The following is an 18971-nucleotide window of genomic DNA, read 5'->3' on the forward strand; positions in this document are numbered from 1 at the left end:
GCAAGACAAGAACCTACTCACAAACATACCAAAAATGAACAGATTTCAGTCACACTATGCAACACAAAAAACTATTACTAAAACCATGTCTACAGATCTCAACTCAGAACCTCAAAATCAAATCCATGAGAAGAATACAAGTATACACACAACAACTACAGACAAAGATTCCAAAATAACAGAAGAGCAAACCTATTTAGAAAGCAAAAGGGGGTAAAGCTTGAAAAAGAAACAAGATCAGGAACCAGAAAAAGACTTGAATTTGGGATGTGAAACGAAACAACGAAACTTGATCAAGATTATCCCCAAAAAATCAAAATCGAGAAACAAAAACCACAAATCTGACTACAGATCCTCAAAAGTCTTCTCATTTTCCAACATTTACTAAGCAAAAGAAAGCAAAAAACCCAGAAATAAAAATCGAACCTTTACTGAAAAAAACAAATGGATCCAAACAACCCAAAGCGAGAGAGCTAGGGTTCAAACAAAAACCCAGAAGATGAGATGTTTGATTTGGGGGTGGGGGAGGGGGAGAGAGGAGGAGGCAGTGAGAATTTGCTGTTAAAAACCCATCAAAAAAATAATTGCAAAGAAAGAAAGAAACAGTAGATTGATTTGTACCAAAGATGTGAGAGAGAGAGATAAAAGGGGGCGTGTATGCAAAGGTGTATACACACACCGTCAGTGTTTGGTTGAAGCCGACACGAACCCTTTGGCTATGGCTTGCCTCTTTTTTTGTTCTTCTCTTTTATTTTATTTTATTTTCTTCTCTTTTGGGTTTTTTTTCCAAACCACGAAGCAAATGACATGCTCTCTACTAGTCTCGTCTCTTTATGGCAGTAAAGTAAATGATAGCATATTGAAAGCGGTTTTCAAAATGATTTAATCAAATCCGCACATAAGATATCAATCACAAAACATATTATTTTTTTGCATTTTTTCAAAAAAAAAAAAATTGCAGATTGTCCCTTAAATAATAACGTAGACTGCTTTTCTCAATAACAATGATCATTAACCAGCAGTTTTTGGACCACACCTGATATAACTACTTTCTCCGTTTCAAAATATATGATATTTTGGAAAAGTTTTTTATATCATAATATAGGATGTTTTCAAGTTTTTATGCAACTTTTAGATTAGTTTAGTATTTTATATTATGCAGTATTGTTTCTGATTGGTTGAATTTGTTAAAAGTAAAGACTTCTTAATATGTGTGCTTTACTTAAAACATCCTATATTTTGAAACGGAGGGAGTATTATTTTATAACATTTTTATACCTTCTGAAAAAAAAGGCAAATAACAAAGAAAAAAATATGTATCTTTTCTCTTTCTATTATTATTTCAGTTTTTTTTATTACTCTGATGTTTTTTAAAACATTTTCATAATATTTTTGTTTAATATATTTTCAGATAATTTAATACAAAAATACACTTTCTAAATGATCTAATAGATATTAAATTATAAAGAAATCCTTACAGCAAATTGATTAACGAAAATGAAAATGAAAATGACAATAAAATATAATAAAATAATGATATGAAAATGAAAATGAAATAATATGAAATTCGTACCGCAAATTGTTTTGCACCAATCAAACATCATTTTGTACCGCTTATTTTGGAATAACCGTACTTTTCCCGCAAATACATTTGTCCCGTACGTATCGCAGTTGAACTGTGCCGCATTATCAAATTCTTTGGCTGTGATTGGAAACACCAAACAAGCGGTTTTCATTATTTTTTGGGTAAAAACCGCACACATTTTCAAAACAAATTTGCGTTTAAAAAAAAAAAAGATTTGCGGTTTTGTCCAACAAATAATACGTTGGACCGCTTTTTCTAATAGGCATCGATCTTTACCCAGCGGTTTTGAATACCGCAGAAGATAATACAATGTTTTATAATAAAATAAATGTTATTTTCTCTTTCATCTCTCACTCATATGTTAATTTATCTTCCTAAACATTATTACATAACATTTGATAAGGTATTTATCAAAAAAAAATCATACAAAATATGTTGGTTAAATAATTTAACAGATTAAAAGTATAAAGGTTAATAAATGATTATAAATTATAAATAACAAAATAAATAATGATAATAAATTGTAAATAATAATAAATTCACATTATAATCCCATGTTATAAATAGCACAAATGTTAATAAATTATAAATAATGTTTTTAGTTGTGCATAAAAATATAAAATATATGTACATAATAGTTTAAAATAAATTTTGGTATTTAAGGTTTGAATTATTTTTCCATTAACACAAAACAATTAATAATTTACAATTATATTAATTATTTATTATTTTGTACCGCTTATTCTAAAACCCCAATAGTTTTTCACCAATCAAAGATTATTCAATACCGCTAATTCTATATAAACCGCACTTGTCCCGCAAATATATTTCTTCCGCATGAACCGCAGGTGAACCGTACCGCACTATCAAAAATTTTGTCCCGCATAACCAAATATGTTGTTACCATTCAGACCCTTTGTCCCGCACTACTAAATCCGCTGTTACCATTCGGATTATGGCTGTGAATGGTAGCATGTTGAAAGCGGTTTTCAAAAACATTTTATCAAATCCGCACATAAGACACCAATCACAAAACATGTTATTTTTTGTGTTTTTAAAAAAAAAATATGCGGATTGTCTCGTGAATAATATCGTGGACCATTTTTCTGAATAACAATGGTCTTCAACCAGCGGTTTTTGGACTGCACCTGATATAACTATTATTTTGTAGCATTTTTATACCTTCTAAAAAAGAGGCAAATAACAAAGAAAAAAATATCTATTTTTTCTCTTTCTAACTCACCGTTCAGTTATTTTTTTTATTACTCTAATGTTTTTTTAAAACATTTTCATAATAGTTTTGTTTAATATATTTTCAAATAATTTAATACGAAAATACACTTTCTAAATGATCTAATAGATATTAAATGATAAAGAAATCCGTACCGCAAATTGATTAATGAAAATGACAATAAAATAAAATAAAATAATGATATGAAAATGAAAATGAAATAATATGAGATCTATACCGCAATTTGTTTTTCACCAATCAAACATTATTTGTACCACTTATTTTGGAATAACCGCACTTGTCTCGCAAATACATTTGTCCCTCACGTACCGCAGTTGAACCATACCGCATTATCAAATTTTTTGTCCCGCACTACTAAATCCGCAGTTACCATTGGCCGTGAATGGTAGCATGTTGAAAGCGGTTTTCAATAACTTTTTACCAAATCCGCACATAAGACACCAATCAGAAAACATATTATTTTTTTGCGTTTTTTCAAAAAAAAAAAAATTGTGGATTGTCTCGTGAATTATAACTTGGACCAATTTTTTGAATAACAATGGTGTTTAACCAGCGGTTTTTGGACCGCACCTGATATAACTATTATTTTATAGCTTTTTTATACCTTCTAAAAAAGAGACAAACAACAAAGAACAAAATATCTATCTTTTCTCTTTCTAACTCACCGTTCAGTTATTTTTTTTATTACTCTGATGTTTTTTAAAACATTTTCATAATATTTTTGTTTAATATATTTTCAAATAATTTAATACAAAAATACACTTTCTAAATGATCTAATAGATATTAAATTATAAATAAATCTGTACCACAAATTGATTAATGAAAATGAAAATGACAATAAAATAAAATAAAATAATGATATGAAAATGAAAATAAAAATGAATTAATATGAAATCCGTACTGCAAATTATTTTTCACCAACCAAACATTATTTTGTACCGTTTATTTTGGAATAACCGCACTTGCCCCGCAAATACATTTGTCCCGCACGTACTGCATTATCAAATTCTTTGTCCCGCACTACTGAAATGATCCGACCCATTTTTTGTTTAAAAATAATAATAGTAATAGTAATAATAATAATCTAAGCTAGTAGTCTCATATCCACTAGCCACCTAACCACAATTAAACCACACAGCGGAAATTACTTAACAAATACCAATATCCAATGAATATCCAATAATAAAATAACCAATATAAATCTGAACAATTATCCAATAACCAAACATCATGAAACAAATAACTAACAACCTAACAATGTTTTATTGACCCAACTCTAGAAACCTAACTGAAGCCAGACAAGAACCAATTGAGCCACTAGAACATCCTCCTCTTCATTGCCTTGTATCCACGATCAGTAAGGCAATCCTCCCATCTACTGGAAGGGAGGTCTCGACCGACACTGGCACTTGGTGTTGACCGACACTACCCCACAGTGTCGATCGATGCTGCTCACTAGTGTGATCGTGGATACAAGGCAACCGCAATCCACTCGAAGCCGAGAGTCGAATCTCGCTTCTCATCACCTCCAATCCGCCCAATACTCAAACCCAAAGCCATATGAATCTGTAGGAACCCTATAGCAACCATAACAAGCAAGAAAACAATAACAAACAAGCAAGACAACAGAAATCTCAAGCTTAGATCAGCCATGGTCATGCACTCACCTCTTTGCAGGAAAATTCTGACCAACAGCAACGAATCCAACCCTCCTAGCAAGCTTCTAACACCTTCCTAGCCTCATATCTCTCAAGAAAAGCCAATAAATCTCACCAATCCTCTAAAAAACTCAAGAACACTCAAACGTTTCTTTTCTTCTTTTGTTCGACTTGCCACTTAAATATCACGGTTCAATGGTTTCTTTAAACAAAACTGACCCAAATCGACAATTAAATTGAACTGGTCGAACCAAAAAAATGTTGGTGTCGATCGACACCCATCCCCAAAATGCACATTTTAGTTCGCGGATGTTACAATTCTCCCCCACCAACATAGATTCGTCCTCAAATCTCGAACAACCATCAGGCAAGGACTCCTGTGCAACCGTCTTCACGGCCCGCACTCCTCTGACCGATCTTTGAAAGGTCACCTCCAGAAACTAGACTCACGTTTCAGACATTATTTGCTCTTGACTTTTGGAGTTTCCGTTACTCATAGGTCTTAACCTTGAGTTTTTATTGGCTCCTCATCATGCCTAAGCCTGCATGCCATGATATTGGCTCCTCATCGAGCCTAAACCCGCATGTCATAATGTATAAGGAAGTCCAATACTTGTCTCTCGGGTTGCCACCCTACATCGCGCCCCCGGATCGTCATCCGAAGTCGATATATCAACCATACTCTCAAGCCAAAAAGTATCAGAATATGGCGGTACTAGGAGAACTAAAGTCCTCCAAGAGTCGTTCAGGACCAACTGTCCCTAGAGCAAACAATTCTGAACATGTCTGAGTCCTATCCCTAGCCAAATTTCCTTTCTGTGGTTCGCGTAAAACAACACAATGTCCTACCAACTACATATCCCCTCACTGGAATACCTCATGACCACACAAGGATCATCAAAATGCCACAAGGACCGCCATAAAGGCCAACATTTGTCCTAAACAGGACCGCCACAAAAGCCAAACAAATGTCCTAAACAGGACCGTCATAAAGACCACTCGTTCTGAAGGACCGTCACGAAGACCATTTGTCCCGAAGGACCGTCACAAACACCACTTATCTTGAAGGACCATCACAAACACCACTTGTCCCAAAGTACCATCACAAACACCACTTGTCCCGAAGGACCGCACGAAGACCACTTGTCTCGAACGACCGTCACGAAGACCATTTGTCCCGAAGGACCGCCTAAACAGGCAACATTGACTAAACATACCACCACAAAGGCCACACAATTGGCTAAACAGTCTGCCACAAAGGCCACACAATTAGCTAAACAACCTGTCACAAAGGCCACATAATTGGCTAAACAGCCCGCCACAAAGGCCACACAATGGCTAAAAAGCCCGCCACGAAGGCCACACAAGCCCCTCCAAGGCTCACAACCACTAAAAAAATGGACAAATTCTAACTCACATAAAACTTTCCGTTTTTAGAACTTTCCACTTTTGGAAACTTTCCACTTTTGGAAATTTCCATTTCAGAAAACTTTCCTTTCCGATACCAGCTTTGCGGAAACTCTTACCCCGAACACCACCTCATCTTGTTACTTAATCGCACAACCAACCACACCTAAGCGACCAAGTAAACAAGAGAGATAGGTTGGAATACTTCATTCCCGCTTCAGCCACAGACTACAATTGGGACCAGGCTAGACAAGTTCAAGTTGCGTCCTGCTTCTTGAACCACTTCTTGAACCTTGCCTTCATCCTCGCCTCTGGCTCCCAAGTCTGCTCCTAACAACCATCACAGTCCAATAGGACTCTCATCAAAGGAATCTTTTTCTTCTGAAGTTCTTTGTTCCTCCTCTCGAGAACCCTCACTTGTCTTGCCTCCAAAGTCATGTTAGGCTAAAGATCCTCAGGAATCTTAGCTAACAACTGATCATCCTCGCGGAGGCACTGCGCAACATCGACACATGAAACACTTCATGGAATGCACACATAACCTCAGACAACTCCAGCCTATTTGCTACCAGTCCCACCCGCTCAATCACTCTGAACAGACCCATATACCTCAGACTTAACTTAGTCTCTGTCAATGACCTTGTTGGACCCTGCAACATGGCCATCTTGAGGTAAACTCTATCTCCCACCTAAAACTCAAGATCTTTCCTCCTCTTGTCAGCATAACTCCTCTGCCGATCCTCAGCTTCCTTCATGTTCAGCTTTAGAACACGAATCTTCTCTGAGGTCTCCTGAACAAAACTCGCCCCGGACATGCTCCTCTTACCCACCTGAGTCCAGCATAACGGTGTACCAAATGGCCTCCCATACAACGCCTCATAAGGAGCCATCCTAAAACTCGCCTGATAGTTGTTGTTGTAAGCAAACTCTACCAAGCTTAGGTGATCTGCCCAATGGCCACCCCAATCCAACACACACATCCTCAGCAAATCCTCCAGCGTCTAGATTGTCCTCTCTAACTGCCCATCTGTCTGGGAATGATAAGTTATACTCATATGCACCTTAGTACCCATTTCTGCCTGAAACGCCCTCCAGAACACCGAAGTGAACTTGGAATCCCTATCAGACACAATACTCGATGGCATCCCATGCAACCTGACTATCTCCTTCACATATTTCTTAGCCAAGACCGCTGCTCCATCAGTCTTCTTAATGGCCAGAAAATGTGCCCACTTAGTCAACCGGTCCACAATGACCCATATAGCATCAAAAGTCCATGACACTAGCAATCCTACCACAAAGTCCATAGTAATCATATCTCACTTCCACTCTGGAATGGGAAGACTCTTCAGTAACCCACCTGGGACCTGATGCTCAGCCTTCACTAGATGGCAAACATCGCACCTCGGGATCCAACTAGCTATATCCTTCTTCATCTCGACCCAGTGATAGTACCTCTTGAGATCACAGTACATCTTAGTTGCTCCTGGATGAATAGAGAACATGCTCGCATTAGCCTCCCTCAGGATCTCCTGCCTCAACTCCTCATCCTTGGGCACACAAATTCGTCCATGTACCAAAATAGTACCATTAGCTGAGACCTGATACTCTGAATCAACATCCTTAAAGGCATTCACCAGCCCCAAATCCTTCTCTTGAGCCAACCGCACTCTGCTCAAAAGATCTGCTCTATCTCTTCTAACAGAGACTCCATATCCTGCTCCTGAGCCGAAGCCGCCCGCTTCCGACTCAGAGCATATGCAACCAAGTTAGCCTTACTAGGGTGGTAGGCTATCTCCAAATCATAATCCGCCACCAGCTCCATCCACCGTCTCTGCCTCAAATTCAGCTCGGGCTGAGTGAATATGTAATTCAGGCTCTTATGATCTGTAAACACCTGCATCTTTTCACTATAAAGATAAGATCTCCAAATCTTCAGGGCAAAAACTACAACAGCCATCTCCAAATCATGAGTAGGATAGTTGTCCTCATGCTTCCGCAACTGCCGCAAAGTGTAGAAAATCACCTTCCCATGCTGCATCAACACACACCCCAAACAAATTCTGGATCCATCTGTATAAACCACATAGGGTTCTCCCTGCTCTGGCAATGCCAATACTGGCGTAGTAGTCAACATCTCCTTCAAGCTTGTAAAGCCCTCCTCGCATTCCTGTGACCAAAAAAAAGGAACATCCTTCCCTGTCAACTTAGTCCTGGAATGTGCCCTGCACAAATCTCCTGTAATAACCTGCCAACTTAGTCCTCGGACGTACTATACGTTCGCATATTCTGATTAACCGCAACCCACTTGACTGCTCCAAGGGCTGCACCCCCCTCGGTAACTGCTCCAACAGCTGGTCAACAGATCTGCCAAGCGTTCATCTCGACCCTGGGATCCACCTGCTGCAACCCCACACATGGGTTCCCAGCACTCCCGGCACGCTCACCGGTTAACCCTCTCTGGTCCCTCCTGATATGCTTGCGACCCTCTAACATACCTCATCGTGGAACTCTGGACCACACTCTCGCTGGCCCTGGGAACCTGCCCGACTATGACCACGACAACGCCCACATCCACGAACAACAACTCAACCACCTTTAATCACTGCTCTTCCAAGAACAGAGGCTAACAAGCATAGAAACAAATCAAAACCACACAAAGAAACATAACATACCGTGGAATCTTATTGAAGGCTCGAAGAGGATGTTCTAGGACTCCATGCCACACATAATTGACTAACTCACATAATCAATCACAACATGCAAAATCCACAACATCAACAACGGAAACCCAGTGAACCCAAACCTAGAACTGTAAGGGCTCTGATACCAAACTGAAACGACCCGACCCATTTTTTTTAAATAATAATAATAGTACCTAATAATAATAATCTAAGCTAGTGGTCTCATACCCACTAGCCACCTAACCACAATCAAACCAAACAGCGGAAATTACTCAACAAATACCAATATCCAATGAATATTCAATAATAAAATAACTAATATTAAATCAGAACAATTATCCAATAACCAAACATCATGAAACAAAGAACCAGCAACCTAGCAATGTTCTATTGACCCAACTCTAGCAACCTAACCGAAGCCAGACAACAACCAATCGAGCCACTATAACATCCTCCCCTTCATTGTCTTGATTCCACGATCACACTTTACCTTTACTTGCACCACAAACACAAATTGAGATGCATGAGTATTTGATAAATACTCACGCAATCTTCCCATCTACTGGACTATACACACAAGCGACTGAGATACCAATGTCCAAGACAATCAACAAACAAGACATACAAACCAGGAATCAAGTATCATCTCGTTGGAAGGGAGGTGTCGACCGATACTGGCACTTGGTGTCGACCGACACTACCCCAGTGTCGATCGATGATGCTCACTGCTATCGACTGACACCCTCCTGGTATCAATTGACACAAACTCTGCAACTGCGATCCGCTCAAAGCCGAGAGTCGAATCTCGCTTCTCATCACCTCCAATCCGCCCAATACTCAAACCCAAAGCCATATGAATCCGTAGGAACCCTATAGCAACCATAACAAGCAAGAAAACAATAACAAACAAGCAAGACAACAGAAATCTCAAGCTTAGATCAGCCATGGTCATGCACTCACCTCTTTGCAGGAAAATTCTGACCAACAGCAACGAATCCAACCCTCCTAGCAAGCTTCTAACACCTTCCTAGCCTCATATCTCTCAAGAAAAGCCAATAAATCTCACCAATCCTCTAAAAAACTCAAGAACACTCAAACGTTTCTTTTCTTCTTTTGTTCGACTTGCCACTTANCGACAAACAAACAAGACAACGAAAATCTCAGGCTTAGATCAGCCATGGTCATGCACTTACCTCTTTGCAAGAAAATTCTGACCAACAACAACAAATCCAACCCTCCTAGAAAGCTTCTAACACATTCCTAGCCTCATATCTCTCAATAACAGCCATGAAATCTCACCAATCCTCTCAAAAATTCAAGAACACTCAAACGTTTCTTTTTTCCTTCTATTCTCTCTCTCTTTTCTCTGTTAAGCGGCCAAAACAACAAACATCACACGACCTAGATCGACTTGCCACTTACATATCACGGTGCAATGGTTTTCTTAAACCAAACCGACCCAAATCGAAAATTAAAGCAAACTGGTCGAACCAGAAAAATGTTGGTGTCGACCGACACCACCCTTGGTTCGCGAATGTTACAACTACTAAATCTGCCGTTACCATTCGGACTATATATTGTACTTTGAATAATAAAGCGCGTTTTCTTATAGTTATAATTTATAAGTGTAAATTTCACCAAAACTAGCCATGATTAACGGATTTTTATTTATTTTGATTTAATATTTTTACGAACACTTACACTCCTAATAATATTCATGTTTGATCATTAGTTAGTTATTAGTTGTTGAATTTAGTTTAACTTTAATTTATAAGAAATAAAATAGAAAATGTTTTTTATTTATTCATTATTGGTTATTTTAAGTTAGCTCTAGAAATTCTACATAGTATGTATATAAAGTACTCTCTATATTTTTAAATAACTGATAAATCTTTAGTGGCCATATTAAGAAGCCACATAAATTGGTGTTATTTTGTTTACTTCTCTAATATACTATCAAAATTGTATTTATACATATATACATATATATATATATATATAACCATTGACAGATAGTATAAAAAAAACTTTGGAGAATACAAATAGTCACAAGTAGTTAATCCCACGTAAAAAATTTTATTCAAAATAAATAGTCACAAATCTCACATTTACAGATTTATTCAAAATAATAAATAACAAAATAAATTGATAGAGCAATAAACGAAGTTAATATGATTTTACTTTATTTTTCTCGTAAAATTGTGTGTGAGCAACGGTGCATTATATTAATCGCCGGCTCAAACATATTAGATGCCTTCTGGGCAAACTTAAAAAAATGCTCCTTAACATAATGGAAAATTTATATACTTTGTTTGGTTCATATATAAATTTTTTTGTGCTTTTTTAGCTTATAATTATTTATTTTTTTGTGCCCTTTTAGCTTACAATTTTTGTTTTTGTGCCCCTTTGTCTTATACTTATGTACCTCTTTAATTTATGTACCCGGGGTGGTCGCACTGTCCGTCTGTATGGTTAAGCCGGCACTGATTATATATGGAATATTATTTTACTATTTTAGTGTGGTTAATTCATCGAATGAAAATCTCGTTATTATAAGACCTTTCTTATTTTATTATTTTTTTTTAAATTATAAAACAATTGTTTCATCTAAAATTGTTCATCAAAGCATCGTTCAACTTTAATTGTTACTATCCCATTTTCGGGGAAAAATATCATAGATAATAATTAAAACTAATAAATGATTTTCTTAATTTGAACGAATAAAAGCATTGCAATCGGAGTTTGAATGCTGATGATATCATTGTGTAGGTATAATATAAAAAGGGGAAAATTGGAAATAGAGGATCACTAAAAAAAAGTTTGTCTATATTCACTTTTATTTCAAAATTATTATTTTACCTAAAATACCCATATAAAGTAATAAACTCAAATTTAACAAGTTTTAAGAAGTGAAATCGAGGAAATATATAGATATACAATTATGGAGATAATATAATTGATTGAAAAAAAATTAATAAGTCATTTTTTATAGATAAAATTTGATATAAAACATTTAGAAAATGTTTCCTACTGTTCTGAACATACCGGATTTTGTATTCGAACATCTTGTACATGTTATACTAATTTCAGAAAAGGTTTTTGTTCTAAATAGTTTAGTAAATTCAAAATTCTACAATATTTAGAGTATGTATTATACGGTCTACTCTATGTTATAAACTTTTTAGTATATACCTTATATGATTTACTCTATGTTCTGAAAACATTAGAATATGTTTTATTCCTTTTACTCTATCTCTGAGAAAATTAGTAGATATACTCTAACATTCGCGAACTGTTCTGGTCGGTTTAGGGAGGTGTGTCGATCAACACAGTAGGTGCATCGATCAACACAGTAGGTGCATCGATCAACACAGCCTAAAAATCGGATTCGATGTGGTTTGGTTTAAGTGAAAATTAAACCGGGATATATAAGATTGGGAAGTCGACCTAGGCTAGTTAACAGCCTCCTTTTGTCGTTCCAGAGAAAGAAAATAGAGAAAGCGTTTGTTGAGAGTTCTTGTGAGTTTTTGGGAAGATTGCTAGCTGTTCTTGAGAGATCTGAAGCTAGGAGTGTGAGGAAAGCTCGCTAGGAGTGTGGATTCGTCGGTTTAGAGTCAAAATCTTATGTGGCAAAAGTGAGCGCATGACCATGGCTTATCTAAGCTTGAGAGATTCTGACTCTTTGTGTTTATTGTTTTTATGATGGATTTCTTGCTTGGGAGTGGTTGTTTGTAGTTTTCTGTGGATTCTAGGGAAGTCTCGGCCAGATTGGTGGAGATTGGAGTCTGAGATCTGCGATGGAGCTTGTAGGAACATGATGCTCGGCATCTATGTCGATCAACAAAAGGAGTGTGTCGGTCTACACTGTGCGAGGGCAGATCGATAAAACTTACCTGCATCGATAATTTCATGGGGAGGTGTCGGTAGATGAAATTTGGGATTTTGGGAAATATCGAGCATGCGTCGACCGAGACAGTGTGATTTCTACCCCAGTGAGCTGAAATCATTCTCGTATTTGATTCCAGTGACTGCATAAAATTCTTGCATAGAAAATCTCAGTGGCTTTCTTCCAAACATAAACCAGAGTTCATGTTTCTTATTTGTTACCAACTGCCTACACATGATGATGTGTATCATACGCGCAGAATATCCTAGACCATTTTCATAGATGGCAAACACATTTGCAAAGACAGGATCACTCTTCACTTTCTCGTACTCGATTGGCAAAGCATCATTGATTTTTGTCATGATAGACATTATGCAGCTATTGTTTATCTGCTTCGCTTGTGGTTCATCACCATCTTTGAAGAGGCGTGTTGGATACTCCTTTTCAACACCTGCACAAAATAATTAACAAAACTTAAATTAAATACAATGATAAGAGCTATTAGAAATAAGAGTAAATAGCTCTCATGAGAGGGAAAACAAATATCCGTGAATTAATATATTTTTAAAAAGGTGAGTTCGACGTTTTAGGGGTTTGGTTGGCTTATTTCGTCTTCCTTTGTGAAAGAGAAGAAAAGAGAGTTCTCCTAAAAGTTTCCAAGATTTTATGTGATCAAACGAGGGCTTTACCGTGCATATCTTGGGAGGTATGTCTGTGGGAGTGGAGATATGAGGCTGGGGGCGGGAGAGAAGCTTGATGTAGTGTGCTTTTGTTCGTGGTTGGTTAGAATTATCTTAGTTTCAAGGTAAAGTGTAAAGTGGAATCATGGCGATGAAAAGCAGGATAATCTAGGGTTTCGGTTGTGTTTCAATTGTACAATACAAAACATTAATATTCAAGTTAAACATATATTACATATGATTAAATGTTTGTTATTCATATGTATATTATTCTAACAAAATTATTGATTTCTTATTTACTTTACATGATATAAATTGTAATAACGGGTAAGGAAAACAGTTTAGTCCAAAATTATAATGCTTTTTTGAAGTTAAAAAATGAGTTAAATTATGTGTAAAATGTTTTCTTTTTCATGTGGTGCTAATGTCGATTTTTTTAGCATTGATGATTCTTCTGGTTCATAAAAAAAGTACTAGGGTCTCACCACAACAGTTTTGTTTTGTACCAACACCACTAGCGATCCCATTAGTAAAATTTGGAGAATGGAAAATAATAAAAATTGAAGATGTTAATTCACGAAATCTACCCCAATTTTCGCATTAGTATTGGCGAAAGCGGAAATGGGAGAAAACATTTATATTTGTTACTCATCCATCTAGGGCAAAAAACCAATAACTTCAACTCAAAGTTATATTTAAAAAGAAAAACCAATAATTTGGACTCAAAGTACATTACAATAATACCATACTAATTAATTTTGTTGATAAGTAATGCAATTACCCAAAGTTATACTATTTGTATCAAAAGAAAAGCATAGAAGACATGTGTTGGTAAATGGAAAATAATGCAAAACCCACCAGAGTTCCTTACAGCTTCACCGCTTGTCCCCTGTGGTGGGCACTCAATTAAGATTCACGCGCTCTACAAAAAGAAGCAATATCCACTTGGATTAGTTAAATGATTTTTTTAATTAAGCTAACAAAGTAGAGATTTAGGCTACCAGTAATAATTAATGTATGCTTAATAATTGAGTTGTTTTGTCTTTGACAGTACCATCACCAGCTTGACGTGTCCTCTTCTCGGTAAGCAAGGACCTGTCTCCTTTGTCTCTAACCAATCTTTTTATTTTCATTTTTCGTATAAGAAGAAAATTTTATTTTTAGTTCTGAAATCTTTTAAAAACTATAGTCATGTAAAGAAAAACATAACTGATCTTCTTTTTGTGTGCATAATAATATTCGGGTACCCGTGATCCAAATCCAATCCAATCTAAACTTTTAAATCCAAATGTTTGGATTTAATTAAATTTTCCAAATCTAATCCGGATATATTTTATATATGTAAATTTATATAAATTATTTGTATCAAATTTACTTGTTTTTCATAATAAATAGTCTTATTGTTTGCTATAAATATGCCTTAGTACATTTTTAGGTATTTTCTTGGGGGATTTTCAAAAATACTCTTTTTCCTATATCACTTTTTAAAAATACTTTTTCATGTTGGTGATTTTCAAAAATCCCCTTTTTCTATGAATAAAATCACTAAATTCTAATCCCTAAACACCAAATACTAAACCCTAACCCCTCAAAACTATATCCTAAATGTAAAATGAGAACCCAAATCTAAAAAAAAAAATTCTAAAAATTAATTTAACACATTGAAATTATGTAAAAGAGTGTAAAAATGAAAATGTTAAAAAAAAAGAGTAATTTTGAAAAGGGATATCCTAAAAAGGGTATTTTTAACAAATTCTCTAATTTTTTTTTATTGGATTTTTTTCTATTTAAAAAAAAGTTAAAAACTATTTTAATCTTATTTTAATAATATTATGAATTCGATATTCGACCGCAAATATCTACTAATATTGGCGAATCTGAATCCATGTTGTTTCAGGTACCCAAAAATTCAAACTATCCGATTTGTGGCTACTCCTACTACCAATAATACAAATGTTACAACCAATACATAAATTTGCATCCAACCAGCAAGGAAAATAATGAATACTGTGTATATTTAAGAAGATGGCCTTGACTTGACATACATATTTTCCAAACAATTTTTACACTTTATTTAATCATTACGAAAATATTATTTTTTTTCTCCCATTTTTCATGTCTTTTGTTTTTATTTACTTGGTTCATTTCTCAGAGAAATATCAAATATGGGCCTTATGATTAGTGCTTTAGTTGTTGTTGTTTTTTTTTTTTTTTGAAAAATTTAGGCTGCAAGATTTTTTTCTGTAGCTTATAATTTTCGTATAAGGTAAAAACTATTATGTTTCATATATATTTTTAAAAATTTCTGTTTTAATGAAAAAAAACTGTGAACTTGGTACACCACTTGGAACAAATTGTGCCATGGTCCAAAACATTAATCTGGCTTGACTTCCAATCCGATTTTACCATATTCCAGTATAGTTCGAGAGTTTTAAATTAGGAATTTGTTCCACTTGAAGTATTTATAACAGCCTGTGATGCTAATTGAGAGAAGATACAATACATAAAGTGGAAAAATACTTATTTTTTTTTTTAATATGAGATATAGTGGAAAAATACTTTCAACGTCAACACTAACATAACAGACGTAAAATCCAAACAATCAGGAATCATATGATCAAATTGATCACAAAATTATTAGTAACATATGTTACGAGAATAATATTAGTAATAGATTGAAAATTTCATAATATTATATACTATCACACTATTAAAAACTATATATTACATAGTTTCCTCTGATTTAAAAGATTAGTTTTTGTACCTAGGAAGCTTTTAACATTACTCCTGAATTATCAAAAAAAAAAAAACTATATATTATAGACTAACAAACAATCGACAATTGATATACGTAAGGGAACTTTCATGAAAAGACAAAAAAACGCTCTCTGACCCTTTTCCTGAGGTAGACTTCTCCAAGCCGTTTCTTTGACCTTCTTAAGCCGGTAGCGGCCACCACCGGCGACTCTCTTTCTGACCATGGCCAAGAAAAAGCGCAAACACGCTCTACCTGTCCCTCCTCCGTCCCTTTCCCCTTCCGGATCTGCTCCCCCTCTACTTCCCACCCCAAGTAATAAAGTAGATCTAATCAAAGCTGGGGATCGGACCTCACTGTTACCTTGCACAGTGGTAAATTCAGCCGATGAGGAAGTCCCTCTCACTTGGGCTGAGCGCACTTTTGGCGGATCTTGCTCTCTCAAGAAATGTGGCTCCCCTTTTCTCCTAGAATCGGGTGAGCTCTGTGTCCAAATCCCTAACAAGGTCATCGAGGAAAGTAAACCTCTATGACATAGTTTCATTGTCGGTCAATTTTACCGCAAAGCTCCCTCTTTTGGAAAAATTCGAGCGGTGGTAAACCTAATTTGGAGCAAGTGGCAGCATGATATCACGGTCACAAAGCTCGACACCCCAAACTCCTTCCTTTTCAAGATTCCCAATGCCTCGACCAGGCAAAGGATCTTAAAGGAAGGTATCTGGTCTATAGACGGCTCAACTCTGTTTGTCGCTGAATGGACTCCGGGAGTTCAACCTTCAAAGCCGTCTCTCAGGACCGTTCCGGTATGGATTGAGCTTCGTAATGTTCCTTTTGAGTTCTACAACCCTAAAGCGGTGAGTAGAATTGCAAGCATTGTGGGCCATCCAATACGCCTCCACAAAGAAACTGAGCATATGACAAATTTCGAAGTTGTTAAGGTGTTCACCGAGATTGACTTACACAAGCCGCTTCCACAATTTGTTAATGCCCAGCTCGAATCAGGTGCTACTAGTCGAGTTGCCGTCTCATGTCCACATCTTCCCCCATATGTCCCCTTTGTGGCGAAGCAGGACACTCCTCTAAGCATTGTACAAATGCTCCACCTCTTTGTACGCTTTGTAAGAAAGCATTTCACGCAGAGGAAATTTGCCCTTGGAGGAAAGGGAAGGAGAAAGAAGCTCATGTAGTCCAGTTAGCAAAATCAACTATAGCCTCTAAAGATTCGCAGAACATCCCCAAGACTAAAATTTGAATCAAGAAGGCGTCGAATGGTGCATCTACATCAAGGTCCACCGGGAGCGAGATTGTTTTAAATTCCGCTACAGTATAAAGCTCTGATGCTATGGTAAATGCTGCAACCTTCAAGACTCTTTGCCTCCTCCTGCACATGTCAAGGAAGTGGAACCTGACAAGGAAGGGGAACCTGAACAAGGAGAGATTGTTGCTACCTCCCCTGGCTGCTCCCCCAAACCACCTCTTTCTCCGGTGCGTTCCTTGGATGAAGATCAAGGGGCTTTCATCAAGGTCTTATCAAAGAGTCAGAAGAAGAAAATAAGGGCCAAACTTAAGAATGGCCCTCTTCAAGCGGGAAGGTTTTCCTTCCGCCTCTAAGTCCGTTTATATTAACAATTTTTTGTGATGCTGATGTTTTATTGGAATGTAAGAGGGATCAATGATCCATATAAGCAGCAAAGTTTTAGATCGTGGTGCCAACGACAACGTCCAGTGTTTGGATGCATTTTGGAGACTCACGTCTTAGACCACAATGCGCAAACGGGTATGAAAAAGATTCTGTCGGGTTGGAGTCTTATCTCAAATTACGAACACTCTCATATAGGGAGAATTTGGGTTGTATATAGCAAAGCTGTGAAGGTTACTCCTTATAATAAGACCCGACAATACATCACATGTGGGATATCTTGGCCTGAAAAGGAGATAAATTTTACAGCTTCTTTTGTCTATGGAGCAAATTTACGGAATGATCATCTAGCACTGTGGAAAGATCTCGTGGATATGTCGCTACACACCCCTTTGCGCAGTCTTCCTTGGCTTGCTATTGGAGATTTCAACCAGACTCTTTTACCTGAAGAGCATTCCCGCGGAGAAGATTACGCAGTTTTCTCTGGGGGTTGTCGAGAACTTCAAAATTGTATGGATGATTCCGGTTTGATGGATTTTCCAGCTCATGGTCCCTTATTTACTTGGTGGAATTATCAACAGAGAACTCCTATAGCGGAAAAGCTTGATAGAATTTTGGGCAATTTTTTTCTGGTTTGAACACTTTTCAAATGTTATTGCTACTTATGAGGAACCTTTATTCTCTGATCACGCTTCTTGTTGTATCAGATTCCAGGAGAGAGGTCCCAAGCCCATCAGACCTTTCAGGTTCAATCATCACTTAATGCAGCATGAGCAGTTCCTTCCCCTAGTACAAGACAGCTGGTCCTCCATGGAGGTGTATGGATCCCAAATGCTGTAGATCAACAAAAAGCTTAAACTCCTTAAGGGTAAACTTAGAGAGTTAAACAGATCAGCATTCTCAGGTATTGAGAACAGAGTGCGAGTAGCTTTAGCAGACCTACGAGCAGCTCAGGGCGTCCTCCTCACCTCTCCTACCCCAGAACTAGCCGAAGCTGAAAGGAAAGCTTATCTTCATTGGCAAAAACTGTCTGTTGCAGAGGCTATTTTCCTTCGCATGAATTCGGGACTAAACTGGATTTCAGACGGTGATGAGAACACTAGTTACTTTCACAAGTCAACGGTCATAAATAATGCCTTCCATGGGATTAAGAGATTGCGTATTGAAGATGGATCAGTAATCACAGACAACACTCTGATCAAAACTGCATGTGTGGAGTACTATTCTTCCCTCTTTGGCTCACCAAGTACCATTCCTTGCCTCCGAGCCTCCATTCAATATGTCCATCCTTTCAGGTGTTCAGAAACTCAGAAAGCCTGTCTAGAAAGAGGTTTCACTGCTTCTGAGATTAAGGCAGAATTCTTTGCCCTCCCTAGTGATAAAGTTCCTGGCCCAGATGGTTTCACTGGAGAATTCTTCAAGCA

General features: G+C 36.9%; 1 protein-coding gene across 4 annotated transcripts in view; it reads right to left on the reverse strand.

Moving 5' to 3' along the window:
* Positions 1 to 803, reverse strand: part of LOC104700772 (auxin response factor 1) — a 6047-nt gene extending 5244 nt beyond the window's left edge. The window contains exon 1 of one of the 4 annotated variants that reach the window (XM_010416355.2): positions 427 to 803. The gene's annotated coding sequence lies outside the window, so the exon portion shown is untranslated. The remainder of the gene's footprint in view (positions 1 to 426) is intronic. The other 3 variants (XM_019227579.1, XM_010416354.2, XM_010416353.2) reach the window with 3 other exon arrangements.

This window comes from Camelina sativa, chromosome 7, assembly GCF_000633955.1.
Source record: "Camelina sativa cultivar DH55 chromosome 7, Cs, whole genome shotgun sequence".
NCBI classification, from domain to species: Eukaryota; Viridiplantae; Streptophyta; class Magnoliopsida; order Brassicales; family Brassicaceae; genus Camelina; species Camelina sativa.